This window comes from Mixophyes fleayi (assembly GCF_038048845.1).
Source record: "Mixophyes fleayi isolate aMixFle1 chromosome 4 unlocalized genomic scaffold, aMixFle1.hap1 SUPER_4_unloc_1, whole genome shotgun sequence".
NCBI lineage: Eukaryota > Metazoa > Chordata > Amphibia > Anura > Limnodynastidae > Mixophyes > Mixophyes fleayi.
This window is the reverse complement of record NW_027445887.1, coordinates 17,637-44,717: the sequence shown is the minus strand read 5'-3', so window position 1 is coordinate 44,717 and position 27,081 is coordinate 17,637. Positions and strand designations below refer to the sequence as shown.

Below are 27,081 nucleotides of genomic sequence, written 5' to 3'. Positions count from 1 at the left end.
AGCAAGTACAAAGATTCAGCATACTTTCTAAAATTCTGCTAACATTGAAAAGTTGTGACAGAGAAACAAAAGTAACATGCAGTGACCCAGATTCGAACCGGGGTTGCTGTGGCCACAACGCAGAGTACTAACCACCATACGATCACGGCAATTTTTCCGAGCCAGGTAGGAGTCAAACCTAAAATCTTCTGATTCGTAGTCAGACGTGTTATACATTGCGCCACTGGCCAAACTGTTGTTGTATTTGGTGGACTCTTTCACCACAAATTGAGAGTTGATCGAAGCCTTGCTACAGGGCTCTATGGTTATTTCAGCATATGTCACATTTTGGTAGCTGAACGAACAGTTGCTGCAGGGCTCCTTTCCCATAAATATCTCAATTTTAAGGTTCTTTGTGATTTCCAAAAGATCTTTCAAGTTTGTGATGAACATGCTCAGACAGAGTCCAAATAATCTAATTTCTTGATGTCAGGAATTTCTGTCAAGTTCCCTGTCTTTCAAGAGATTTTCTCACGACCTTAGTTTCAAAACATGTATAGATACTTTGGCAACCAGCATTATAACGAAAATTTGCAAGCAAGTACAAAGATTCAGCATACTTTCTAAAATTCTGCTAACATTGAAAAGTTGTGACAGAGAAACAAAAGCAACATGCTTAGACCCGGATTCGAACCGAGGTTGCTGCGGCCACAACGCAGAAAACTAAGCACTATACGATCACGGTAAATTTTCCGAGCCAGGTAGGAGTCGAACCGACAATCTTCTGATCCGTAGTCAGATGCGTTATCCATTGCGCCACTGGCCCAACTGTTGCAGTATTTGATGGACTCTTTCACCACAAATTGAGAGCTGATCGAAGCCTTGCTACAGGGCTCTATGCTTATTTAAGCATATGTCACATTTTGGTAGCTGAACGAACAGTTGCTGCAGGGTTCCTTTCCCATAAATATCTCAATTTCAAGGTTCTTTGTGATTTCCAAAAGATCTTTCAAGTTTATGATGAACATGCTCAGACAGTGTCCAAATAATCTACTTTCTTGATGTCAGGAATTTCTGTCAAGTTCCCTGTCTTTCAAGAGATTTTCTCACAACTGAAGTTTCAAAACATGTATAGAAACTTTGGCAACTAGCATTATAGCGAAAAATTGCAAGCAAGTACAAAGATTCAGCATACTTTCTAAAATTCTGCTAACATTGAAAGTTATAACAGAGAAACAAAAGTAACATGCCGTGACCCGCATTCGAACCGGGGTTGCTGCGGCCACAACGCAGAGTACTAACCACTATACGATCACGGCAACTTTTCCGAGCCAGGTAGGAGTTGAACCTACAATATTCTGATCAGTAGTCAGACGCGTTATCCATTGTGCAACTGGCCCAACTGTTGTTGCATTTGATGGACTCTTTCACCACAAATTGAGAGCTGATCGAGGCCTTGCTACAGGGCTCTATGCTTATTTCAGCATATGTCACATTTTGGTAGCTGAACGAACAGTTGCTGCAGGGCTCCTTTCCCATACATATCTCAATTTTAAGGTTCTTTGTGATTTCCAAAAGATCTTTCAAGTTTGTGATGAACATGCTCAGAGTCCAAATAATCTAATTTCTTGATGTCAGGAATTTCTGTCAAGTTCCCTGTCTTTCAAGAGATTTTCTCACGACTGAAGTTTCAAAAGATGTATAGATACTTTGGCAACTAGCATTATAGCGAAAACTTGCAAGCAAGTACAAAGATTTTTACTTTCTAAAATTCTGCTAACATTGAAAAGTTGTGACAGAGAAACAAAAGCAACAGGCTTAGACCCGGATTTGCTGCGGCCTCAACGCAGAGTATTAACCACTATACGCTCACGGCAACTTTTTCGAGCCAGGTAGGAGTTGAACCTACAATCTTCTGATCCGTAGTCAGATGTGTTATCTATTGAGGCACTGGCCCAACTGTTGTTGCATTTGATGGACTCTTTCACCACAAATTGAGAGCTGATCGAAGCCTTGCTACAGGGCTCTATGCTTATTTCAGTATATGTCACATTTTGGTAGCTGAACGAACAGTTGCTGCAGGGCTCCTTTCCCATAAATATCTCAATTTTAAGGTTCTTTGTGATTTTCAAAAGATCTTTCAAGTTTGTGATGAACATGCTCAGAGTCCAAATAATCTAATTTCTTGATGTCAGAGAATTTCTGTCAAGTTCCCTGTCTTTCAAGAGATTTTCTCACGACTGAAGTTTCAAAACATGTATAGATACTATGGCAACTAGCATTATAGCGAAAAATTGCAAGCAAGTACAAAGATTCAGCATACTTTCTAAAATTCTGCTAACATTGAAAAGTTGTGACAGAGAAACAAAAGTAACATGCCGTGACCCAGATTCGAACCGGGGTTGCTGCGGCCACAACGCAGAGTACTAACCACTATACGATCACGGCAACTTTTCTGAGCCAGGTAGGAGTCGAACCGACAATCTTCTGATCCGTAGTCAGATGCGTTATCCATTGCGCCACTTGCCCAACTGTTGCAGTATTTGATGGACTCTTTCACCACAAATTGAGAGCTGATCGAAGCCTTGCTACAGGGCTCTATGGTTATTTCAGCATATGTCACATTTTGGTAGCTGAACGAACATTTGCTGCAGGGCTCCTTTCCCATAAATATCTCAATTTCAAGGTTCTTTGTGATTTCCAAAAGATCTTTCATGTTTGTGATGAACATGCTCAGACAGAGTTAAATAATCTAATTTCTTGATGTCAGGAATTTCTGTCAAGTTCCCTGTCTTTCAAGAGATTTTCTCACAACTGAAGTTTCAAAACATGTATAGATACTTTGGCAACCAGCATTATAACGAAAATTTGCAAGCAAGTACAAAGATTCAGCATACTTTCTAAAATTCTGCTAACATTGAAAAGTTGTGACAGAGAAACAAAAGTAACATGCCGTGACCCAGATTCGAACCGGGGTTGCTGCGGCCACAACGCAGAGTACTAACCACTATACGATCACGGCAACTTTTCCGAGCCAGGTAGGAGTTGAACCTACAATATTCTGATCAGTAGTCAGACGCGTTATCCATTGTGCAACTGGCCCAACTGTTGTTGCATTTGATGGACTCTTTCACCACAAATTGAGAGCTGATCGAGTCCTTGCTACAGGGCTCTATGCTTATTTCAGCATATGTCACATTTTGGTAGCTGAACGAACAGTTGCTGCAGGGCTCCTTTCCCATAAATATCTCAATTTTAAGGTTCTTTGTGATTTCCAAAAGATCTTTCAAGTTTGTGATGAACATGCTCAGAGTCCAAATAATCTAATTTCTTGATGTCAGGAATTTCTGTCAAGTTCCCTGTCTTTCAAGAGATTTTCTCACGACTGAAGTTTCAAAACATGTATAGATACTTTGGCAACTAGCATTATAGCGAAAAATTGCAAGCAAGTACAAAGATTCAGCATACTTTCTAAAATTCTGCTAACATTGAAAAGTTGTGACAGAGAAACAAAAGTAACATGCAGTGACCCAGATTCGAACCGGGGTTGCTGTGGCCACAACGCAGAGTACTAACCACCATACGATCACGGCAATTTTTCCGAGCCAGGTAGGAGTCAAACCTAAAATCTTCTGATTCGTAGTCAGACGTGTTATACATTGCGCCACTGGCCAAACTGTTGTTGTATTTGGTGGACTCTTTCACCACAAATTGAGAGTTGATCGAAGCCTTGCTACAGGGCTCTATGGTTATTTCAGCATATGTCACATTTTGGTAGCTGAACGAACAGTTGCTGCAGGGCTCCTTTCCCATAAATATCTCAATTTTAAGGTTCTTTGTGATTTCCAAAAGATCTTTCAAGTTTGTGATGAACATGCTCAGACAGAGTCCAAATAATCTAATTTCTTGATGTCAGGAATTTCTGTCAAGTTCCCTGTCTTTCAAGAGATTTTCTCACGACCTTAGTTTCAAAACATGTATAGATACTTTGGCAACCAGCATTATAACGAAAATTTGCAAGCAAGTACAAAGATTCAGCATACTTTCTAAAATTCTGCTAACATTGAAAAGTTGTGACAGAGAAACAAAAGCAACATGCTTAGACCCGGATTCGAACCGAGGTTGCTGCGGCCACAACGCAGAAAACTAAGCACTATACGATCACGGTAAATTTTCCGAGCCAGGTAGGAGTCGAACCGACAATCTTCTGATCCGTAGTCAGATGCGTTATCCATTGCGCCACTGGCCCAACTGTTGCAGTATTTGATGGACTCTTTCACCACAAATTGAGAGCTGATCGAAGCCTTGCTACAGGGCTCTATGCTTATTTAAGCATATGTCACATTTTGGTAGCTGAACGAACAGTTGCTGCAGGGTTCCTTTCCCATAAATATCTCAATTTCAAGGTTCTTTGTGATTTCCAAAAGATCTTTCAAGTTTATGATGAACATGCTCAGACAGTGTCCAAATAATCTACTTTCTTGATGTCAGGAATTTCTGTCAAGTTCCCTGTCTTTCAAGAGATTTTCTCACAACTGAAGTTTCAAAACATGTATAGAAACTTTGGCAACTAGCATTATAGCGAAAAATTGCAAGCAAGTACAAAGATTCAGCATACTTTCTAAAATTCTGCTAACATTGAAAGTTATAACAGAGAAACAAAAGTAACATGCCGTGACCCGCATTCGAACCGGGGTTGCTGCGGCCACAACGCAGAGTACTAACCACTATACGATCACGGCAACTTTTCCGAGCCAGGTAGGAGTTGAACCTACAATATTCTGATCAGTAGTCAGACGCGTTATCCATTGTGCAACTGGCCCAACTGTTGTTGCATTTGATGGACTCTTTCACCACAAATTGAGAGCTGATCGAGGCCTTGCTACAGGGCTCTATGCTTATTTCAGCATATGTCACATTTTGGTAGCTGAACGAACAGTTGCTGCAGGGCTCCTTTCCCATACATATCTCAATTTTAAGGTTCTTTGTGATTTCCAAAAGATCTTTCAAGTTTGTGATGAACATGCTCAGAGTCCAAATAATCTAATTTCTTGATGTCAGGAATTTCTGTCAAGTTCCCTGTCTTTCAAGAGATTTTCTCACGACTGAAGTTTCAAAAGATGTATAGATACTTTGGCAACTAGCATTATAGCGAAAACTTGCAAGCAAGTACAAAGATTTTTACTTTCTAAAATTCTGCTAACATTGAAAAGTTGTGACAGAGAAACAAAAGCAACAGGCTTAGACCCGGATTTGCTGCGGCCTCAACGCAGAGTATTAACCACTATACGCTCACGGCAACTTTTTCGAGCCAGGTAGGAGTTGAACCTACAATCTTCTGATCCGTAGTCAGATGTGTTATCTATTGAGGCACTGGCCCAACTGTTGTTGCATTTGATGGACTCTTTCACCACAAATTGAGAGCTGATCGAAGCCTTGCTACAGGGCTCTATGCTTATTTCAGTATATGTCACATTTTGGTAGCTGAACGAACAGTTGCTGCAGGGCTCCTTTCCCATAAATATCTCAATTTTAAGGTTCTTTGTGATTTTCAAAAGATCTTTCAAGTTTGTGATGAACATGCTCAGAGTCCAAATAATCTAATTTCTTGATGTCAGAGAATTTCTGTCAAGTTCCCTGTCTTTCAAGAGATTTTCTCACGACTGAAGTTTCAAAACATGTATAGATACTATGGCAACTAGCATTATAGCGAAAAATTGCAAGCAAGTACAAAGATTCAGCATACTTTCTAAAATTCTGCTAACATTGAAAAGTTGTGACAGAGAAACAAAAGTAACATGCCGTGACCCAGATTCGAACCGGGGTTGCTGCGGCCACAACGCAGAGTACTAACCACTATACGATCACGGCAACTTTTCTGAGCCAGGTAGGAGTCGAACCGACAATCTTCTGATCCGTAGTCAGATGCGTTATCCATTGCGCCACTTGCCCAACTGTTGCAGTATTTGATGGACTCTTTCACCACAAATTGAGAGCTGATCGAAGCCTTGCTACAGGGCTCTATGGTTATTTCAGCATATGTCACATTTTGGTAGCTGAACGAACATTTGCTGCAGGGCTCCTTTCCCATAAATATCTCAATTTCAAGGTTCTTTGTGATTTCCAAAAGATCTTTCATGTTTGTGATGAACATGCTCAGACAGAGTTAAATAATCTAATTTCTTGATGTCAGGAATTTCTGTCAAGTTCCCTGTCTTTCAAGAGATTTTCTCACAACTGAAGTTTCAAAACATGTATAGATACTTTGGCAACCAGCATTATAACGAAAATTTGCAAGCAAGTACAAAGATTCAGCATACTTTCTAAAATTCTGCTAACATTGAAAAGTTGTGACAGAGAAACAAAAGTAACATGCCGTGACCCAGATTCGAACCTGGGTTGCTGCGGCCACAACGCAGAGTACTAACCACTATACGATCACGGCAACTTTTCCGAGCCAGGTAGGAGTTGAACCTACAATATTCTGATCAGTAGTCAGACGCGTTATCCATTGTGCAACTGGCCCAACTGTTGTTGCATTTGATGGACTCTTTCACCACAAATTGAGAGCTGATCGAGGCCTTGCTACAGGGCTCTATGCTTATTTCAGCATATGTCACATTTTGGTAGCTGAACGAACAGTTGCTGCAGGGCTCCTTTCCCATAAATATCTCAATTTTAAGGTTCTTTGTGATTTCCAAAAGATCTTTCAAGTTTGTGATGAACATGCTCAGAGTCCAAATAATCTAATTTCTTGATGTCAGGAATTTCTGTCAAGTTCCCTGTCTTTCAAGAGATTTTCTCACGACTGAAGTTTCAAAAGATGTATAGATACTTTGGCAACTAGCATTATAGCGAAAACTTGCAAGCAAGTACAAAGATTTTTACTTTCTAAAATTCTGCTAACATTGAAAAGTTGTGACAGAGAAACAAAAGCAACAGGCTTAGACCCGGATTTGCTGCGGCCTCAACGCAGAGTATTAACCACTATACGCTCACGGCAACTTTTTCGAGCCAGGTAGGAGTTGAACCTACAATCTTCTGATCCGTAGTCAGATGTGTTATCTATTGAGGCACTGGCCCAACTGTTGTTGCATTTGATGGACTCTTTCACCACAAATTGAGAGCTGATCGAAGCCTTGCTACAGGGCTCTATGCTTATTTCAGTATATGTCACATTTTGGTAGCTGAACGAACAGTTGCTGCAGGGCTCCTTTCCCATAAATATCTCAATTTTAAGGTTCTTTGTGATTTTCAAAAGATCTTTCAAGTTTGTGATGAACATGCTCAGAGTCCAAATAATCTAATTTCTTGATGTCAGAGAATTTCTGTCAAGTTCCCTGTCTTTCAAGAGATTTTCTCACGACTGAAGTTTCAAAACATGTATAGATACTTTGGCAACTAGCATTATAGCGAAAAATTGCAAGCAAGTACAAAGATTCAGCATACTTTCTAAAATTCTGCTAACATTGAAAAGTTGTGACAGAGAAACAAAAGTAACATGCCGTGACCCAGATTCGAACCGGGGTTGCTGCGGCCACAACGCAGAGTACTAACCACTATACGATCACGGCAACTTTTCTGAGCCAGGTAGGAGTCGAACCGACAATCTTCTGATCCGTAGTCAGATGCGTTATCCATTGCGCCACTTGCCCAACTGTTGCAGTATTTGATGGACTCTTTCACCACAAATTGAGAGCTGATCGAAGCCTTGCTACAGGGCTCTATGGTTATTTCAGCATATGTCACATTTTGGTAGCTGAACGAACATTTGCTGCAGGGCTCCTTTCCCATAAATATCTCAATTTCAAGGTTCTTTGTGATTTCCAAAAGATCTTTCATGTTTGTGATGAACATGCTCAGACAGAGTTAAATAATCTAATTTCTTGATGTCAGGAATTTCTGTCAAGTTCCCTGTCTTTCAAGAGATTTTCTCACAACTGAAGTTTCAAAACATGTATAGAAACTTTGGCAACTAGCATTATAGCGAAAAATTGCAAGCAAGTACAAAGATTCAGCATACTTTCTAAAATTCTGCTAACATTGAAAGTTATAACAGAGAAACAAAAGTAACATGCCGTGACCCGCATTCGAACCGGGGTTGCTGCGGCCACAACGCAGAGTACTAACCACTATACGATCACGGCAACTTTTCCGAGCCAGGTAGGAGTTGAACCTACAATATTCTGATCAGTAGTCAGACTCGTTATCCATTGTGCAACTGGCCCAACTGTTGTTGCATTTGATGGACTCTTTCACCACAAATTGAGAGCTGATCGAGGCCTTGCTACAGGGCTCTATGCTTATTTCAGCATATGTCACATTTTGGTAGCTGAACGAACAGTTGCTGCAGGGCTCCTTTCCCATAAATATCTCAATTTTAAGGTTCTTTGTGATTTCCAAAAGATCTTTCAAGTTTGTGATGAACATGCTCAGAGTCCAAATAATCTAATTTCTTGATGTCAGGAATTTCTGTCAAGTTCCCTGTCTTTCAAGAGATTTTCTCACGACTGAAGTTTCAAAAGATGTATAGATACTTTGGCAACTAGCATTATAGCGAAAACTTGCAAGCAAGTACAAAGATTTTTACTTTCTAAAATTCTGCTAACATTGAAAAGTTGTGACAGAGAAACAAAAGCAACAGGCTTAGACCCGGATTTGCTGCGGCCTCAACGCAGAGTATTAACCACTATACGCTCACGGCAACTTTTTCGAGCCAGGTAGGAGTTGAACCTACAATCTTCTGATCCGTAGTCAGATGTGTTATCTATTGAGGCACTGGCCCAACTGTTGTTGCATTTGATGGACTCTTTCACCACAAATTGAGAGCTGATCGAAGCCTTGCTACAGGGCTCTATGCTTATTTCAGTATATGTCACATTTTGGTAGCTGAACGAACAGTTGCTGCAGGGCTCCTTTCCCATAAATATCTCAATTTTAAGGTTCTTTGTGATTTTCAAAAGATCTTTCAAGTTTGTGATGAACATGCTCAGAGTCCAAATAATCTAATTTCTTGATGTCAGAGAATTTCTGTCAAGTTCCCTGTCTTTCAAGAGATTTTCTCACGACTGAAGTTTCAAAACATGTATAGATACTTTGGCAACTAGCATTATAGCGAAAAATTGCAAGCAAGTACAAAGATTCAGCATACTTTCTAAAATTCTGCTAACATTGAAAAGTTGTGACAGAGAAACAAAAGTAACATGCCTTGACCCAGATTCGAACCGGGGTTGCTGCGGCCACAACGCAGAGTACTAACCACTATACGATCACGGCAACTTTTCCGAGCCAGGTAGGAGTCGAACCGACAATCTTCTGATCCGTAGTCAGATGCGTTATCCATTGCGCCACTTGCCCAACTGTTGCAGTATTTGATGGACTCTTTCACCACAAATTGAGAGCTGATCGAAGCCTTGCTACAGGGCTCTATGGTTATTTCAGCATATGTCACATTTTGGTAGCTGAACGAACATTTGCTGCAGGGCTCCTTTCCCATAAATATCTCAATTTCAAGGTTCTTTGTGATTTCCAAAAGATCTTTCATGTTTGTGATGAACATGCTCAGACAGAGTTAAATAATCTAATTTCTTGATGTCAGGAATTTCTGTCAAGTTCCCTGTCTTTCAAGAGATTTTCTCACAACTGAAGTTTCAAAACATGTATAGATACTTTGGCAACCAGCATTATAACGAAAATTTGCAAGCAAGTACAAAGATTCAGCATACTTTCTAAAATTCTGCTAACATTGAAAAGTTGTGACAGAGAAACAAAAGCAACATGCTTAGACCCGGATTCGAACCGAGGTTGCTGCGGCCACAACGCAGAAAACTAACCACTATACGATCACGGTAAATTTTCCGAGCCAGGTAGGAGTCAAACCGACAATCTTCTGATCTGTAGTCAGATGTGTTATCCATTGCGCCACTGGCCCAACTGTTGCAGTATTTGATGGACTCTTTCACCACAAATTGAGAGCTGATCGAAGCCTTGCTACAGGGCTCTATGCTTATTTAAGCATATGTCACATTTTGGTAGCTGAACGAACAGTTGCTGCAGGGTTCCTTTCCCATAAATATCTCAATTTCAAGGTTCTTTGTGATTTCCAAAAGATCTTTCAAGTTTGAGATGAACATGCTCAGACAGAGTCCAAATAATCTACTTTCTTGATGTCAGGAATTTCTGTCAAGTTCCCTGTCTTTCAAGAGATTTTCTCACAACTGAAGTTTCAAAACATGTATAGAAACTTTGGCAACTAGCATTATAGCGAAAAATTGCAAGCAAGTACAAAGATTCTTACTTTCTAAAATTCTGCTAACATTGAAAAGTTGTGACAGAGAAACAAAAGTAACTTGCCGTGACCTGGATTTGAACCGGGGTTGCTGCGGCCACAACGCAGAGTACTAACCACTATACGAACACGGCAATTTTTCCGAGCCAGGTATGAGTCAAACCTACAATCTTCTGATCTGTAGTCAGACGCGTTATCCATTGTGCAACTGGCCCAACTGTTGTTGCATTTGATGGACTCTTTCACCACAAATTGAGAGCTGATCGAAGCCTTGCTACAGGGCTCTATGCTTATTTCAGCATATGTCACATTTTGGTAGCTGAACGAACAGTTGCTGCAGGGCTCCTTTCCCATAAATATCTCAATTTTAAGGTTCTTTGTGATTTTCAAAAGATCTTTCAAGTTTGTGATGAACATGCTCAGAGTCCAAATAATCTAATTTCTTGATGTCAGGAATTTCTGTCAAGTTCCCTGTCTTTCAAGAGATTTTCTCACGACTGAAGTTTCAAAACATGTATAGATACTTTGGCAACTAGCATTATAGCGAAAAATTTCAAGCAAGTACAAAGATTCAGCATACTTTCTAAAATTCTGCTAACATTGAAATGTTGTGACAGAGAAACAAAAGTAACATGCAGTGACCCAGATTCGAACCGGGGTTGCTGTGGCCACAACGCAGAGAACTAACCACCATACGATCACGGCAATTTTTCCGAGCCAAGTAGGAGTCAAACCTAAAATCTTCTGATCCATAGTCAGACGTGTTACACATTGCGCCACTGGCCAAACTGTTGTTGTATTTGGTGGACTCTTTCACCACAAATTGAGAGCTGATCGAAGCCTTGCTACAGGGCTCCATGGTTATTTCTGCATATGTCACATTTTGGTAGCTGAACGAACAGTTGCTGCAGGGCTCCTTTCCCATAAATATCTCAATTTTAAGGTTCTTTGTGATTTCCAAAAGATCTTTCAAGTTTGTGATGAACATGCTCAGACAGAGTCCAAATAATCTAATTTCTTGATGTCAGGAATTTCTGTCAAGTTCCCTGTCTTTCAAGAGATTTTCTCACAACTGAAGTTTCAAAATATGTATAGATACTTTGGCAACTAGCATTATAGCGAAAAATTGCAAGCAAGTACAAAGATTCAGCATACTTTCTAAAATTCTGCTAACATTGAAAAGTTGTGACAGAGAAACAAAGGTAACATGCTGTGACCTGGATTTGAACCAAGGTTGCTGCGGCCACAATGCAGAGTACTAACCACTATACGATCATGGCAACTTTTCCGAGCCAGGTAGGAGTCGAACCTACAATCTTCTGATCCGTAGTCAGACGCGTTATCCATTGCGCCACTTGCCCAACTGTTGCAGTATTTGATGGACTCTTTCACCACAAATTGAGAGCTGATCGAAGCCTTGCTACAGGGCTCTATGGTTATTTCAGCATATGTCACATTTTGGTAGCTGAACGAACATTTGCTGCAGGGCTCCTTTCCCATAAATATCTCAATTTCAAGGTTCTTTGTGATTTCCAAAAGATCTTTCAAGTTTGTGATGAACATGCTCAGAGTCCACATAATTTAATTTCTTGATGTCAGGAATTTCTGTCAAGTTCCCTGTCTTTCAAGAGATTTTCTCACAACTGAAGTTTCAAAACATGTATAGATACTTTGGCAACTAGCATTATAGCGAAAAATTGCAAGCAAGTACAAAGATTCAGCATACTTTCTAAAATTCTGCTAACATTGAAAAGTTGTGACAGAGAAACAAAAGTAACATGCAGTGACCCAGATACGAACCGGGGTTGCTGTGGCCACAACGCAGAGTATTAACCACCATATGATCACGGCAATTTTTCCGAGCCAGGTAGGAGTCAAACCTAAAATCTTCTGATCCGTAGTCAGACGTGTTATACATTGCGCCACTGGCCCAACTGTTGTTGCATTTGATGGACTCTTTCACCACAAATTGAGAGCTGATCGAAGCCTTGCTACAGGGCTCTATGCTTATTTCAGCATATGTCACATTTTGGTAGCTGAACGAACAGTTGCTGCAGGGCTCCTTTCCCATAAATATCTCAATTTTAAGGTTCTTTGTGATTTCCAAAAGATCTTTCAAGTTTGTGATGAACATGCTCAGAGTCCAAATAATCTAATTTCTTGATGTCAGGAATTTCTTTCAAGTTCCCTGTCTTTCAAGAGATTTTCTCACGACTGAAGTTTCAAAACATGTATAGATACTTTGGCAACTAGCATTATAGCGAAAAATTGCAAGCAAGTACAAAGATTCAGCATACTTTCTAAAATTCTGCTAACATTGAAAAGTTGTGACAGAGAAACAAAAGTAACATGCAGTGACCCAGATTCGAACCGGGGTTGCTGCGGCCACAACGCAGAGTACTAACCACTATACGATCACGGCAACTTTTCCGAGCCAGGTAGGAGTTGAACCTACAATCTTCTGATCCGTAGTCAGATGCGTTATCCATTGCGCCCCTGGCCCAACTGTTGCTGTATTTGCTGGACTCTTTCACCACAAATTGAGAGCTGATCGAAGCCTTGCTACAGGGCTCTATGGTTATTTCAGCATATGTCACATTTTGGTAGCTGAAGGAACTGTTGCTGCAGGGCTCCTTTCCCATAAATATCTCAATTTTAAGGTTCTTTGTGATTTCCAAAAGATCTTTCAAGTTTGTGATGAACATGCTCAGAGTCCAAATAATCTAATTTCTTGATGTCAGGAATTTCTGTCAAGTTCCCTGTCTTTCAAGAGATTTTCTCACGACTGAAGTTTCAAAACATGTATAGATACTTTGGCAACTAGCATTATAGCGAAAAATTGCAAGCAAGTACAAAGATTCAGCATACTTTCTAAAATTCTGCTAACATTGAAATGTTGTGACAGAGAAACAAAAGTAACATGCAGTGACCCAGATTCGAACCGGGGTTGCTGTGGCCACAACGCAGAGAACTAACCACCATACGATCACGGCAATTTTTCCGAGCCAAGTAGGAGTCAAACCTAAAATCTTCTGATCCATAGTCAGACGTGTTACACATTGCGCCACTGGCCAAACTGTTGTTGTATTTGGTGGACTCTTTCACCACAAATTGAGAGCTGATCGAAGCCTTGCTACAGGGCTCCATGGTTATTTCTGCATATGTCACATTTTGGTAGCTGAACGAACAGTTGCTGCAGGGCTCCTTTCCCATAAATATCTCAATTTTAAGGTTCTTTGTGATTTCCAAAAGATCTTTCAAGTTTGTGATGAACATGCTCAGACAGAGTCCAAATAATCTAATTTCTTGATGTCAGGAATTTCTGTCAAGTTCCCTGTCTTTCAAGAGATTTTCTCACAACTGAAGTTTCAAAATATGTATAGATACTTTGGCAACTAGCATTATAGCGAAAAATTGCAAGCAAGTACAAAGATTCAGCATACTTTCTAAAATTCTGCTAACATTGAAAAGTTGTGACAGAGAAACAAAGGTAACATGCTGTGACCTGGATTTGAACCAAGGTTGCTGCGGCCACAATGCAGAGTACTAACCACTATACGATCATGGCAACTTTTCCGAGCCAGGTAGGAGTCGAACCTACAATCTTCTGATCCGTAGTCAGACGCGTTATCCATTGCGCCACTTGCCCAACTGTTGCAGTATTTGATGGACTCTTTCACCACAAATTGAGAGCTGATCGAAGCCTTGCTACAGGGCTCTATGGTTATTTCAGCATATGTCACATTTTGGTAGCTGAACGAACATTTGCTGCAGGGCTCCTTTCCCATAAATATCTCAATTTCAAGGTTCTTTGTGATTTCCAAAAGATCTTTCAAGTTTGTGATGAACATGCTCAGAGTCCACATAATTTAATTTCTTGATGTCAGGAATTTCTGTCAAGTTCCCTGTCTTTCAAGAGATTTTCTCACAACTGAAGTTTCAAAACATGTATAGATACTTTGGCAACTAGCATTATAGCGAAAAATTGCAAGCAAGTACAAAGATTCAGCATACTTTCTAAAATTCTGCTAACATTGAAAAGTTGTGACAGAGAAACAAAAGTAACATGCAGTGACCCAGATACGAACCGGGGTTGCTGTGGCCACAACGCAGAGTATTAACCACCATATGATCACGGCAATTTTTCCGAGCCAGGTAGGAGTCAAACCTAAAATCTTCTGATCCGTAGTCAGACGTGTTATACATTGCGCCACTGGCCCAACTGTTGTTGCATTTGATGGACTCTTTCACCACAAATTGAGAGCTGATCGAAGCCTTGCTACAGGGCTCTATGCTTATTTCAGCATATGTCACATTTTGGTAGCTGAACGAACAGTTGCTGCAGGGCTCCTTTCCCATAAATATCTCAATTTTAAGGTTCTTTGTGATTTCCAAAAGATCTTTCAAGTTTGTGATGAACATGCTCAGAGTCCAAATAATCTAATTTCTTGATGTCAGGAATTTCTTTCAAGTTCCCTGTCTTTCAAGAGATTTTCTCACGACTGAAGTTTCAAAACATGTATAGATACTTTGGCAACTAGCATTATAGCGAAAAATTGCAAGCAAGTACAAAGATTCAGCATACTTTCTAAAATTCTGCTAACATTGAAAAGTTGTGACAGAGAAACAAAAGTAACATGCAGTGACCCAGATTCGAACCGGGGTTGCTGCGGCCACAACGCAGAGTACTAACCACTATACGATCACGGCAACTTTTCCGAGCCAGGTAGGAGTTGAACCTACAATCTTCTGATCCGTAGTCAGATGCGTTATCCATTGCGCCCCTGGCCCAACTGTTGCTGTATTTGCTGGACTCTTTCACCACAAATTGAGAGCTGATCGAAGCCTTGCTACAGGGCTCTATGGTTATTTCAGCATATGTCACATTTTGGTAGCTGAAGGAACTGTTGCTGCAGGGCTCCTTTCCCATAAATATCTCAATTTTAAGGTTCTTTGTGATTTCCAAAAGATCTTTCAAGTTTGTGATGAACATGCTCAGAGTCCAAATAATCTAATTTCTTGATGTCAGGAATTTCTGTCAAGTTCCCTGTCTTTCAAGAGATTTTCTCATGACTGAAGTTTCAAAACATGTATAGATACTTTGGCAACTAGCATTATAGCGAAAAATTGCAAGCAAGTACAAAGATTCAGCATACTTTCTAAAATTCTGCTAACATTGAAAAGTTGTGACAGAGAAACGAAAGTAACATGCAGTGACCCAGATACGAACCGGGGTTGCTGTGGCCACAACACAGAGTACTAACCACCATACGATCACGGCAATTTTTCCGAGCCAGGTAGGAGTCTAAACTAAAATCTTTTGATCCGTAGTCAGACGTGTTATACATTGCGCCACTGGCCCAACTGTTGTTGCATTTGATGGACTCTTTCACCACAAATTGAGAGCTGATCGAGGCCTTGCTACAGGGCTCTATGCTTATTTCAGCATATGTCACATTTTGGTAGCTGAACGAACAGTTGCTGCAGGGCTCCTTTCCCATAAATATCTCAATTTTAAGGTTCTTTGTGATTTCCAAAAGATCTTTCAAGTTTGTGATGAACATGCTCAGAGTCCAAATAATCTAATTTCTTGATGTCAGGAATTTCTGTCAAGTTCCCTGTCTTTCAAGAGATTTTCTCACGACTGAAGTTTCAAAACATGTATAGATACTTTGGCAACTAGCATTATAGCGAAAAATTGCAAGCAAGTACAAAGATTCAGCATACTTTCTAAAATTCTGCTAACATTGAAAAGTTGTGACAGAGAAACAAAAGTAACATGCAGTGACCCAGATTCGAACCGGGGTTGCTGTGGCCACAACGCAGAGTACTAACCACCATACGATCACGGCAATTTTTCCGAGCCAGGTAGGAGTCAAACCTAAAATCTTCTGATTCGTAGTCAGACGTGTTATACATTGCGCCACTGGCCAAACTGTTGTTGTATTTGGTGGACTCTTTCACCACAAATTGAGAGCTGATCGAAGCCTTGCTACAGGGCTCTATGGTTATTTCAGCATATGTCACATTTTGGTAGCTGAACGAACAGTTGCTGCAGGGCTCCTTTCCCATAAATATCTCAATTTTAAGGTTCTTTGTGATTTCCAAAAGATCTTTCAAGTTTGTGATGAACATGCTCAGACAGAGTCCAAATAATCTAATTTCTTGATGTCAGGAATTTCTGTCAAGTTCCCTGTCTTTCAAGAGATTTTCTCACGACCTTAGTTTCAAAACATGTATAGATACTTTGGCAACCAGCATTATAACGAAAATTTGCAAGCAAGTACAAAGATTCAGCATACTTTCTAAAATTCTGCTAACATTGAAAAGTTGTGACAGAGAAACAAAAGCAACATGCTTAGACCCGGATTCGAACCGAGGTTGCTGCGGCCACAACGCAGAAAACTAACCACTATACGATCACGGTAAATTTTCCGAGCCAGGTAGGAGTCGAACCGACAATCTTCTGATCCGTAGTCAGATGCGTTATCCATTGCGCCACTGGCCCAACTGTTGCAGTATTTGATGGACTCTTTCACCACAAATTGAGAGCTGATCGAAGCCTTGCTACAGGGCTCTATGCTTATTTCAGCATATGTCACATTTTGGTAGCTGAACGAACAGTTGCTGCAGGGCTCCTTTCCCATAAATATCTCAATTTTAAGGTTCTTTGTGATTTCCAAAAGATCTTTCAAGTTTGTGATGAACATGCTCAGAGTCCAAATAATCTAATTTCTTGATGTCAGGAATTTCTGTCAAGTTCCCTGTCTTTCAAGAGATTTTCTCACGACTGAAGTTTCAAAAGATGTATAGATACTTTGGCAACTAGCATTATAGCGAAAACTTGCAAGCAAGTACAAAGATTTTTACTTTCTAAAATTCTGCTAACATTGAAAAGTTGTGACAGAGAAACAAAAGCAACAGGCTTAGACCCGGATTTGCTGCGGCCTCAACGCAGAGTATTAACCACTATACGCTCACGGCAACTTTTTCGAGCCAGGTAGGAGTTGAACCTACAATCTTCTGATCCGTAGTCAGATGTGTTATCTATTGAGGCACTGGCCCAACTGTTGTTGCATTTGATGGACTCTTTCACCACAAATTGAGAGCTGATCGAAGCCTTGCTACAGGGCTCTATGCTTATTTCAGTATATGTCACATTTTGGTAGCTGAACGAACAGTTGCTGCAGGGCTCCTTTCCCATAAATATCTCAATTTTAAGGTTCTTTGTGATTTTCAAAAGATCTTTCAAGTTTGTGATGAACATGCTCAGAGTCCAAATAATCTAATTTCTTGATGTCAGGAATTTCTGTCAAGTTCCCTGTCTTTCAAGAGATTTTCTCACAACTGAAGTTTCAAAACATGTATAGAAACTTTGGCAACTAGCATTATAGCGAAAAATTGCAAGCAAGTACAAAGATTCAGCATACTTTCTAAAATTCTGCTAACATTGAAAGTTATAACAGAGAAACAAAAGTAACATGCCGTGACCCGCATTCGAACCGGGGTTGCTGCGGCCACAACGCAGAGTACTAACCACTATACGATCACGGCAACTTTTCCGAGCCAGGTAGGAGTTGAACCTACAATATTCTGATCAGTAGTCAGACGCGTTATCCATTGTGCAACTGGCCCAACTGTTGTTGCATTTGATGGACTCTTTCACCACAAATTGAGAGCTGATCGAGGCCTTGCTACAGGGCTCTATGCTTATTTCAGCATATGTCACATTTTGGTAGCTGAACAAACAGTTGCTGCAGGGCTCCTTTCCCATAAATATCTCAATTTTAAGGTTCTTTGTGATTTCCAAAAGATCTTTCAAGTTTGTGATGAACATGCTCAGAGTCCAAATAATCTAATTTCTTGATGTCAGGAATTTCTGTCAAGTTCCCTGTCTTTCAAGAGATTTTCTCACGACTGAAGTTTCAAAAGATGTATAGATACTTTGGCAACTAGCATTATAGCGAAAACTTGCAAGCAAGTACAAAGATTTTTACTTTCTAAAATTCTGCTAACATTGAAAAGTTGTGACAGAGAAACAAAAGCAACAGGCATAGACCCGGATTTGCTGCGGCCTCAACGCAGAGTATTAACCACTATACGCTCACGGCAACTTTTTCGAGCCAGGTAGGAGTTGAACCTACAATCTTCTGATCCGTAGTCAGATGTGTTATCTATTGAGGCACTGGCCCAACTGTTGTTGCATTTGATGGACTCTTTCACCACAAATTGAGAGCTGATCGAAGCCTTGCTACAGGGCTCTATGCTTATTTCAGTATATGTCACATTTTGGTAGCTGAACGAACAGTTGCTGCAGGGCTCCTTTCCCATAAATATCTCAATTTTAAGGTTCTTTGTGATTTTCAAAAGATCTTTCAAGTTTGTGATGAACATGCTCAGAGTCCAAATAATCTAATTTCTTGATGTCAGAGAATTTCTGTCAAGTTCCCTGTCTTTCAAGAGATTTTCTCACGACTGAAGTTTCAAAACATGTATAGATACTTTGGCAACTAGCATTATAGCGAAAAATTGCAAGCAAGTACAAAGATTCAGCATACTTTCTAAAATTCTGCTAACATTGAAAAGTTGTGACAGAGAAACAAAAGTAACATGCCGTGACCCAGATTCGAACCGGGGTTGCTGCGGCCACAACGCAGAGTACTAACCACTATACGATCACGGCAACTTTTCCGAGCCAGGTAGGAGTCGAACCGACAATCTTCTGATCCGTATTCAGATGCGTTATCCATTGCGCCACTTGCCCAACTGTTGCAGTATTTGATGGACTCTTTCACCACAAATTGAGAGCTGATCGAAGCCTTGCTACAGGGCTCTATGGTTATTTCAGCATATGTCACATTTTGGTAGCTGAACGAACATTTGCTGCAGGGCTCCTTTCCCATAAATATCTCAATTTCAAGGTTCTTTGTGATTTCCAAAAGATCTTTCATGTTTGTGATGAACATGCTCAGACAGAGTTAAATAATCTAATTTCTTGATGTCAGGAATTTCTGTCAAGTTCCCTGTCTTTCAAGAGATTTTCTCACAACTGAAGTTTCAAAACATGTATAGATACTTTGGCAACCAGCATTATAACGAAAATTTGCAAGCAAGTACAAAGATTCAGCATACTTTCTAAAATTCTGCTAACATTGAAAAGTTGTGACAGAGAAACAAAAGCAACATGCTTAGACCCGGATTCGAACCGAGGTTGCTGCGGCCACAACGCAGAAAACTAACCACTATACGATCACGGTAAATTTTCCGAGCCAGGTAGGAGTCAAACCGACAATCTTCTGATCTGTAGTCAGATGTGTTATCCATTGCGCCACTGGCCCAACTGTTGCAGTATTTGATGGACTCTTTCACCACAAATTGAGAGCTGATCGAAGCCTTGCTACAGGGCTCTATGCTTATTTAAGCATATGTCACATTTTGGTAGCTGAACGAACAGTTGCTGCAGGGTTCCTTTCCCATAAATATCTCAATTTCAAGGTTCTTTGTGATTTCCAAAAGATCTTTCAAGTTTGAGATGAACATGCTCAGACAGAGTCCAAATAATCTACTTTCTTGATGTCAGGAATTTCTGTCAAGTTCCCTGTCTTTCAAGAGATTTTCTCACAACTGAAGTTTCAAAACATGTATAGAAACTTTGGCAACTAGCATTATAGCGAAAAATTGCAAGCAAGTACAAAGATTCTTACTTTCTAAAATTCTGCTAACATTGAAAAGTTGTGACAGAGAAACAAAAGTAACTTGCCGTGACCTGGATTCGAACCGGGGTTGCTGCGGCCACAACGCAGAGTACTAACCACTATACGAACACGGCAATTTTTCCGAGCCAGGTATGAGTCAAACCTACAATCTTCTGATCTGTAGTCAGACGCGTTATCCATTGTGCAACTGGCCCAACTGTTGTTGCATTTGATGGACTCTTTCACCACAAATTGAGAGCTGATCGAAGCCTTGCTACAGGGCTCTATGCTTATTTCAGCATATGTCACATTTTGGTAGCTGAACGAACAGTTGCTGCAGGGCTCCTTTCCCATAAATATCTCAATTTTAAGGTTCTTTGTGATTTTCAAAAGATCTTTCAAGTTTGTGATGAACATGCTCAGAGTCCAAATAATCTAATTTCTTGATGTCAGGAATTTCTGTCAAGTTCCCTGTCTTTCAAGAGATTTTCTCACGACTGAAGTTTCAAAACATGTATAGATACTTTGGCAACTAGCATTATAGCGAAAAATTGCAAGCAAGTACAAAGATTCAGCATACTTTCTAAAATTCTGCTAACATTGAAAAGTTGTGACAGAGAAACAAAAGTAACATGCAGTGACCCAGATTCGAACCGGGGTTGCTGTGGCCACAACGCAGAGAACTAACCACCATACGATCACGGCAATTTTTCCGAGCCAAGTAGGAGTCAAACCTAAAATCTTCTGATCCATAGTCAGACGTGTTATACATTGCGCCACTGGCCAAACTGTTGTTGTATTTGGTGGACTCTTTCACCACAAATTGAGAGCTGATCGAAGCCTTGCTACAGGGCTCCATGGTTATTTCTGCATATGTCACATTTTGGTAGCTGAACGAACAGTTGCTGCAGGGCTCCTTTCCCATAAATATCTCAATTTTAAGGTTCTTTGTGATTTCCAAAAGATCTTTCAAGTTTGTGATGAACATGCTCAGACAGAGTCCAAATAATCTAATTTCTTGATGTCAGGAATTTCTGTCAAGTTCCCTGTCTTTCAAGAGATTTTCTCACAACTGAAGTTTCAAAATATGTATAGATACTTTGGCAACTAGCATTATAGCGAAAAATTGCAAGCAAGTACAAAGATTCAGCATACTTTCTAAAATTCTGCTAACATTGAAAAGTTGTGACAGAGAAACAAAGGTAACATGCTGTGACCTGGATTTGAACCAAGGTTGCTGCGGCCACAATGCAGAGTACTAACCACTATATGATCATGGCAACTTTTCCGAGCCAGGTAGGAGTTGAACCTACAATCTTCTGATCCGTAGTCAGACGCGTTATCCATTGCGCCACTTGCCCAACTGTTGCAGTATTTGATGGACTCTTTCACCACAAATTGAGAGCTGATCGAAGCCTTGCTACAGGCCTCTATGGTTATTTCAGCATATGTCACATTTTGGTAGCTGAACGAACATTTGCTGCAGGGCTCCTTTCCCATAAATATCTCAATTTCAAGGTTCTTTGTGATTTCCAAAAGATCTTTCAAGTTTGTGATGAACATGCTCAGAGTCCACATAATTTAATTTCTTGATGTCAGGAATTTCTGTCAAGTTCCCTGTCTTTCAAGAGATTTTCTCACAACTGAAGTTTCAAAACATGTATAGATACTTTGGCAACTAGCATTATAGCGAAAAATTGCAAGCAAGTACAAAGATTCAGCATACTTTCTAAAATTCTGCTAACATTGAAAAGTTGTGACAGAGAAACAAAAGTAACATGCAGTGACCCAGATACGAACCGGGGTTGCTGTGGCCACAACGCAGAGTATTAACCACCATATGATCACGGCAATTTTTCCGAGCCAGGTAGGAGTCAAACCTAAAATCTTCTGATCCGTAGTCAGACGTGTTATACATTGCGCCACTGGCCCAACTGTTGTTGCATTTGATGGACTCTTTCACCACAAATTGAGAGCTGATCGAAGCCTTGCTACAGGGCTCTATGCTTATTTCAGCATATGTCACATTTTGGTAGCTGAACGAACAGTTGCTGCAGGGCTCCTTTCCCATAAATATCTCAATTTTAAGGTTCTTTGTGATTTCCAAAAGATCTTTCAAGTTTGTGATGAACATGCTCAGAGTCCAAATAATCTAATTTCTTGATGTCAGGAATTTCTGTCAAGTTCCCTGTCTTTCAAGAGATTTTCTCACGACTGAAGTTTCAAAACATGTATAGATACTTTGGCAACTAGCATTATAGCGAAAAATTGCAAGCAAGTACAAAGATTCAGCATACTTTCTAAAATTCTGCTAACATTGAAAAGTTGTGACAGAGAAACAAAAGTAACATGCAGTGACCCAGATTCGAACCGGGGTTGCTGCGGCCACAACGCAGAGTACTAACCACTATACGATCACGGCAACTTTTCTGAGCCAGGTAGGAGTTGAACCTACAATCTTCTGATCCGTAGTCAGATGCGTTATCCATTGCGCCCCTGGCCCAACTGTTGCTGTATTTGATGGACTCTTTCACCACAAATTGAGAGCTGATCGAAGCCTTGCTACAGGGCTCTATGGTTATTTCAGCATATGTCACATTTTGGTAGCTGAAGGAACTGTTGCTGCAGGGCTCCTTTCCCATAAATATCTCAATTTTAAGGTTCTTTGTGATTTCCAAAAGATCTTTCAAGTTTGTGATGAACATGCTCAGAGTCCAAATAATCTAATTTCTTGATGTCAGGAATTTCTGTCAAGTTCCCTGTCTTTCAAGAGATTTTCTCACGACTGAAGTTTCAAAACATGTATAGATACTTTGGCAACTAGCATTATAGCGAAAAATTGCAAGCAAGTACAAAGATTCAGCATACTTTCTAAAATTCTGCTAACATTGAAAAGTTGTGACAGAGAAACGAAAGTAACATGCAGTGACCCAGATACGAACCGGGGTTGCTGTGGCCACAACGCAGAGTACTAACCACCATACGATCACGGCAATTTTTCCGAGCCAGGTAGGAGTCAAAACTAAAATCTTTTGATCCGTAGTCAGACGTGTTATACATTGCGCCACTGGCCCAACTGTTGTTGCATTTGATGGACTCTTTCACCACAAATTGAGAGCTGATCGAGGCCTTGCTACAGGGCTCTATGCTTATTTCAGCATATGTCACATTTTGGTAGCTGAACAAACAGTTGCTGCAGGGCTCCTTTCCCATAAATATCTCAATTTTAAGGTTCTTTGTGATTTCCAAAAGATCTTTCAAGTTTGTGATGAACATGCTCAGAGTCCAAATAATCTAATTTCTTGATGTCAGGAATTTCTGTCAAGTTCCCTGTCTTTCAAGAGATTTTCTCACGACTGAAGTTTCAAAACATGTATAGATACTTTGGCAACTAGCATTATAGCGAAAAATTGCAAGCAAGTACAAAGATTCAGCATACTTTCTAAAATTCTGCTAACATTGAAAAGTTGTGACAGAGAAACAAAAGTAACATGCAGTGACCCAGATTCGAACCGGGGTTGCTGTGGCCACAACGCAGAGTACTAACCACCATACGATCACGGCAATTTTTCCGAGCCAGGTAGGAGTCAAACCTAAAATCTTCTGATCCGTAGTCAGACGTGTTATACATTGCACCACTGGCCAAACTGTTGTTGTATTTGGTGGACTCTTTCACCAGAAATTGAGAGCTGATCGAAGCCTTGCTACAGGGCTCTATGGTTATTTCTGCATATGTCACATTTTGGTAGCTGAACGAACAGTTGCTGCAGGGCTCCTTTCCCATAAATATCTCAATTTTAAGGTTCTTTGTGATTTCCAAAAGATCTTTCAAGTTTGTGATGAACATGCTCAGACAGAGTCCAAATAATCTAATTTCTTGATGTCAGGAATTTCTGTCAAGTTCCCTGTCTTTCAAGAGATTTTCTCACGACTGAAGTTTCAAAACATGTATAGATACTTTGGCAACTAGCATTATAGCGAAAAATTGCAAGCAAGTACAAAGATTCAGCATACTTTCTAAAATTCTGCTAACATTGAAAAGTTGTGACAGAGAAACGAAAGTAACATGCAGTGACCCAGATACGAACCGGGGTTGCTGTGGCCACAACGCAGAGTACTAACCACCATACGATCACGGCAATTTTTCCGAGCCAGGTAGGAGTCAAAACTAAAATCTTTTGATCCGTAGTCAGACGTGTTATACATTGCGCCACTGGCCCAACTGTTGTTGCATTTGATGGACTCTTTCACCACAAATTGAGAGCTGATCGAGGCCTTGCTACAGGGCTCTATGCTTATTTCAGCATATGTCACATTTTGGTAGCTGAACAAACAGTTGCTGCAGGGCTCCTTTCCCATAAATATCTCAATTTTAAGGTTCTTTGTGATTTCCAAAAGATCTTTCAAGTTTGTGATGAACATGCTCAGAGTCCAAATAATCTAATTTCTTGATGTCAGGAATTTCTGTCAAGTTCCCTGTCTTTCAAGAGATTTTCTCACGACTGAAGTTTCAAAACATGTATAGATACTTTGGCAACTAGCATTATAGCGAAAAATTGCAAGCAAGTACAAAGATTCAGCATACTTTCTAAAATTCTGCTAACATTGAAAAGTTGTGACAGAGAAACAAAAGTAACATGCAGTGACCCAGATTCGAACCGGGGTTGCTGTGGCCACAACGCAGAGTACTAACCACCATACGATCACGGCAATTTTTCCGAGCCAGGTAGGAGTCAAACCTAAAATCTTCTGATCCGTAGTCAGACGTGTTATACATTGCACCACTGGCCAAACTGTTGTTGTATTTGGTGGACTCTTTCACCAGAAATTGAGAGCTGATCGAAGCCTTGCTACAGGGCTCTATGGTTATTTCTGCATATGTCACATTTTGGTAGCTGAACGAACAGTTGCTGCAGGGCTCCTTTCCCATAAATATCTCAATTTTAAGGTTCTTTGTGATTTCCAAAAGATCTTTCAAGTTTGTGATGAACATGCTCAGACAGAGTCCAAATAATCTAATTTCTTGATGTCAGGAATTTCTGTCAAGTTCCCAGTCTTTCAAGAGATTTTCTCACAACTGAAGTTACAAAATATGTATAGATACTTTGGCAACTAGCATTATAGCGAAAAATTGCAAGCAAGTACAAAGATTCAGCATACTTTCTAAAATTCTGCTAACATTGAAAAGTTGTGACAGAGAAACAAAAGTAACATGCTGTGACCTGGATTCGAACCAAGGTTGCTGCGGCCACAATGCAGAGTACTAACCACTATACGATCACGGCAACTTTTCCGAGCCAGGTAGGAGTCGAACCTACAATCTTCTGATCCGTAGCCAGATGCGTTATCCATTGCGCCACTGGCCCAACTGTTGTTGTATTTGATGCTCTCTTTTACCACAATTTAAGAGCTGATCTAAGTCTTGCTACAGGCCTCTATGGTTATTTCAGCATATGTCACATTTGGGTAGCTGAACGAACAGTTGCTGCAGGACTCCTTTCCCATAAATATCTCAATTTCAAGGTTCTTTGTGATTTCCAAAAGATATTTCAAGTTTGTGATGAACATGCTCAGAGTCCACATAATTTAATTTCTTGATGTCAGGAATTTCTGTCAAGTTCCCTGTCTTTCAAGCGATTTTCTCACAACTGAAGTTTCAAAAGATGTATAGATACTTTGGCAACTAGCATTATAGCGAAAACTTGCAAGCAAGTACAAAGATTTTTACTTTCTAAAATTCTGCTAACATTGAAAAGTTGTGACAGAGAAACAAAAGCAACAGGCTTAGACCCGGATTTGCTGCGGCCTCAACGCAGAGTATTAACCACTATACGCTCACGGCAAATTTTTCGAGCCAGGTAGGAGTTGAACCTAAAATCTTCTGATCCGTAGTCAGATGTGTTATCTATTGAGGCACTGGCCCAACTGTTGTTGCATTTGATGGACTCTTTCACCACAAATTGAGAGCTGATCGAAGCCTTGCTACAGGGCTCTATGCTTATTTCAGTATATGTCACATTTTGGTAGCTGAACGAACAGTTGCTGCAGGGCTCCTTTCCCATAAATATCTCAATTTTAAGGTTCTTTGTGATTTTCAAAAGATCTTTCAAGTTTGTGATGAACATGCTCAGAGTCCAAATAATCTAATTTCTTGATGTCAGAGAATTTCTGTCAAGTTCCCTGTCTTTCAAGAGATTTTCTCACGACTGAAGTTTCAAAACATGTATAGATACTTTGGCAACTAGCATTATAGCGAAAAATTGCAAGCAAGTACAAAGATTCAGCATACTTTCTAAAATTCTGCTAACATTGAAAAGTTGTGACAGAGAAACAAAAGTAACATGCCGTGACCCAGATTCGAACCGGGGTTGCTGCGGCCACAACGCAGAGTACTAACCACTATACGATCACGGCAACTTTTCCGAGCCAGGTAGGAGTCGAACCGACAATCTTCTGATCCGTAGTCAGATGCGTTATCCATTGCGCCACTTGCCCAACTGTTGCAGTATTTGATGGACTCTTTCACCACAAATTGAGAGCTGATCGAAGCCTTGCTACAGGGCTCCATGGTTATTTCTGCATATGTCACATTTTGGTAGCTGAACGAACAGTTGCTGCAGGGCTCCTTTCCAATAAATATCTCAATTTTAAGGTTCTTTGTGATTTCCAAAAGATCTTTCAAGTTTGTGATGAACATGCTCAGACAGAGTCCAAATAATCTAATTTCTTGATGTCAGGAATTTCTGTCAAGTTCCCTGTCTTTCAAGAGATTTTCTCACAACTGAAGTTTCAAAACATGTATAGATACTTTGGCAACTAGCATTATAGCGAAAAATTGCAAGCAAGTACAAAGATTCAGCATACTTTCTAAAATTCTGCTAACATTGAAAAGTTGTGACAGAGAAACAAAAGTAACATGCCGTGACCTGGATTCGAACCAAGGTTGCTGCGGCCACAATGCAGAGTACTAACCACTATACGATCACGGCAACTTTTCTGAGCCAGGTAGGAGTCGAAACTACAATCTTCTGAGTCGTAGTCAGACGCGTTATCCATTGCGCCCCTGGCCCAACTGTTGCTGTATTTGATGGACTCTTTCACCACAAATTGAGAGCTGAT

General features: G+C 40.3%; 10 non-coding genes across 10 annotated transcripts; all 10 read right to left on the bottom strand.

Annotated features, from left to right (window-relative positions):
• Positions 1 to 732: 732 nt before the first annotated feature.
• On the bottom strand, positions 733 to 805 carry TRNAR-ACG (transfer RNA arginine (anticodon ACG)). The gene has a single exon. It is a non-coding gene; the product is annotated as a tRNA-Arg (tRNA).
• Positions 806 to 4,155: 3,350 nt separating this feature from the next.
• TRNAR-ACG (transfer RNA arginine (anticodon ACG)) lies at positions 4,156 to 4,228 on the bottom strand. Its single transcript has one exon. It is a non-coding gene; the product is annotated as a tRNA-Arg (tRNA).
• A 7,327-nt stretch (positions 4,229 to 11,555) lies between these two features.
• On the bottom strand, positions 11,556 to 11,628 carry TRNAR-ACG (transfer RNA arginine (anticodon ACG)). The gene has a single exon. It is a non-coding gene; the product is annotated as a tRNA-Arg (tRNA).
• Positions 11,629 to 12,697: 1,069 nt separating this feature from the next.
• On the bottom strand, positions 12,698 to 12,770 carry TRNAR-ACG (transfer RNA arginine (anticodon ACG)). Its single transcript has one exon. It is a non-coding gene; the product is annotated as a tRNA-Arg (tRNA).
• Positions 12,771 to 13,843: 1,073 nt separating this feature from the next.
• TRNAR-ACG (transfer RNA arginine (anticodon ACG)) lies at positions 13,844 to 13,916 on the bottom strand. Its single transcript has one exon. It is a non-coding gene; the product is annotated as a tRNA-Arg (tRNA).
• A 1,069-nt stretch (positions 13,917 to 14,985) lies between these two features.
• On the bottom strand, positions 14,986 to 15,058 carry TRNAR-ACG (transfer RNA arginine (anticodon ACG)). The gene has a single exon. It is a non-coding gene; the product is annotated as a tRNA-Arg (tRNA).
• A 1,644-nt stretch (positions 15,059 to 16,702) lies between these two features.
• On the bottom strand, positions 16,703 to 16,775 carry TRNAR-ACG (transfer RNA arginine (anticodon ACG)). The gene has a single exon. It is a non-coding gene; the product is annotated as a tRNA-Arg (tRNA).
• Positions 16,776 to 21,250: 4,475 nt separating this feature from the next.
• TRNAR-ACG (transfer RNA arginine (anticodon ACG)) lies at positions 21,251 to 21,323 on the bottom strand. The gene has a single exon. It is a non-coding gene; the product is annotated as a tRNA-Arg (tRNA).
• A 1,069-nt stretch (positions 21,324 to 22,392) lies between these two features.
• On the bottom strand, positions 22,393 to 22,465 carry TRNAR-ACG (transfer RNA arginine (anticodon ACG)). The gene has a single exon. It is a non-coding gene; the product is annotated as a tRNA-Arg (tRNA).
• Positions 22,466 to 25,255: 2,790 nt separating this feature from the next.
• Positions 25,256 to 25,328, bottom strand: TRNAR-ACG (transfer RNA arginine (anticodon ACG)). The gene has a single exon. It is a non-coding gene; the product is annotated as a tRNA-Arg (tRNA).
• Between the last annotated feature and the right edge of the window lie 1,753 nt (positions 25,329 to 27,081).